Consider the following 2,226-nt stretch of genomic DNA (forward strand, 5'->3'; position numbering starts at 1 on the left):
TATATTCTCATTATTATAAGTCTCTAGATCCTTTAGATTCTTATTGCAATATAAATTGTTTTATAACTTTTCCATTTCGTTTTTGAGAGTTCATTTGCCTATCAGAATGTTCAATGTTTGAAAATGCAAGAAAACTGTCTCAAAAATTTTTTTCTTTAATAATGTATCTAGTCAAACTACAAGTAAATGCTTTTGTTGACATTCTTTGTGCTGCTTTCTTTTCTGGAATTCAGCAACTTTTACTTTAGTCATGTCAAGTTAAAAGCTGCAAGCCTTTTTGGTGTGTCACATTTTCTTTTGACTTACCAGAAATAATTTATATTAAAAAAATTAGTTCTCAATTGTTGCAGTTCATTATACAGTAGTAGGTTATTGTTGCTGTAGACTTTGAAATAACACCTGTCTTGGTTTGTTTTAAGGAAAAGTTATAGTTTTGAACATAGAGGCTATTCAGTTCTTATAGAACAATATTTAGAATAGTTATAAACTTACATAACACTAATTATGGCCATTAGTAATTATAAGAATGCCAGTTAAATCATATCTAAAATTGTAAAGAGGTATTAAAAATTGCATATTGTATTATTATTTTATATATTAATCTTCCTATTTCTGTTAACTTGCCATATTATGAACATATTAACAGGATACATATTCTAATAATACATTACCTATGATGTTAAGTATTTAAAGTTAAGACTCACAAACATTAAATAGTCAAAATACTAGTAAACTTTAGTCTAATTAATTTTTTTATTAATCAAACTATTTTAAAATTTGTATCTTTAATGCCAGGTTCAGATAATTGTATAATATACATGATAAATATATTTCAAGTATATTCTGCATGTAATAGCAGAAGACTCCCTGATAGCTTGGCATTGTGATGGCATTATACAGAATATTGGAAAATACAGCACAGGAAGTATAATAAAAGGAAGATGAACAGTTCTGTTTTCACCGCAAGAGGCTTAAATTTGTATATGTTAGCATTGACCTAGCCTGTGAGCTAAGCTCAAATCTTTGTGTTAGTGTGCTTATGATTGATCCTAGATGAAAACAGTAATTGAATGCATGGAAATATTTCCTGTCTGGGGTCATTTGCTAAGGTGGGGAGGCAGAAGAGTGTGTTTTCAAGACAGAAATTGTCTGGGTGAGTGGGAAAGTAAACTTAAAGGGAACTGTGGTAGGATTATGGAGAAGTGTTGAGTATCCTTTTGAGGTTTGTCATCATAGAATTTAAAATCAAATCAGTCTGCCTTGATACCAAAACCAGACATAAAAAGAAAAAATAATAGACCATTATCTTTTATAAATGTAGACACAAAAACCCTCCACAAAATACTAGCAAACCGAATCCAGCAGCATATTAATGACTAAATAATGACTTATATTATACATAATGACTAAAGAAATTTGTCCTAGGAATTTAAAGTTAGTTTAACATCTGAAAATTAATTAATGTAGTATATCAATACAATAAAGAAAACCACATGATCATTTCAATAGTTGCAGAAAAACCATTTGACAAAATCCAACACATTTTCCTGATTAAAAAGAAATTCAACAAACTAGGAATAGAAGGGAACTTCCTCAGTCTGAAAGGGCACCTACACGAAACTCACAGATAATACCATACTTAATGATGAAAGAATGAGAGTGTTTCCCTTAAAATAAGAAACAAAACAAGAATGTCCACTCTTCCCAGTTGTATTCAACATTGTACTGAAGGTTCTAACAAGGGCAGTTAGGCAAGAAAGTGAAATTGAAAGTATTTAGATTGGAAATGGAAAAGTAAAATTATCTCTTGTTTGCAGATGACATGATTTTGTAAATAGAAAATCCTAAGGAATCCAGTAAAAAACTATTAGATGAAGATGAAGCCATATGTTTAATCTTTATTTCCTTATCCTATACATCCCACCAAGTGTCCAGAATGCATTTAGATACTAAACATTCTTCAGCGCCTTGTAATGCCAGTTACCTCCTCCACAACCATGGATTCTGCCCCTTCCTCGCTTTTGAAGCTCTGCTGTGTGCTACTTCTTTGTTAGAAGCAAAACCAAAAACTCTCATGGAGAACCAGCTGCAGAAGACAGTCTCCCTAGATAAGGCAGTTGAGGAGGGAGGGCCTGGATGTGCGGTCGGGAATGTCATGGTGTACACGCCACACCTCAGGAATGTTAACTGAGGATGGAATGGTGGCTTTTGGAAGACTATTTCTAG

The 2,226-nt window shown here is 32.1% G+C and overlaps 1 protein-coding gene and 1 pseudogene across 4 annotated transcripts in view; both read left to right on the forward strand.

Moving 5' to 3' along the window:
• The window catches only part of ZCWPW2 (zinc finger CW-type and PWWP domain containing 2), a 145,425-nt gene that overhangs the window by 23,952 nt on the left and 119,247 nt on the right, over positions 1-2,226 (forward strand). The gene's annotated exons all lie outside the window — the stretch shown is intronic.
• The window catches only part of LOC149748231 (SIN3-HDAC complex-associated factor pseudogene), a 38,121-nt pseudogene that overhangs the window by 8,442 nt on the left and 27,453 nt on the right, over positions 1-2,226 (forward strand).

This window comes from Delphinapterus leucas, chromosome 10, assembly GCF_059928025.1.
Source record: "Delphinapterus leucas isolate spDelLeu-1000000601 "Yukka" chromosome 10, BTC_Dleu_Yukka2, whole genome shotgun sequence".
NCBI classification, from domain to species: Eukaryota; Metazoa; Chordata; class Mammalia; order Artiodactyla; family Monodontidae; genus Delphinapterus; species Delphinapterus leucas.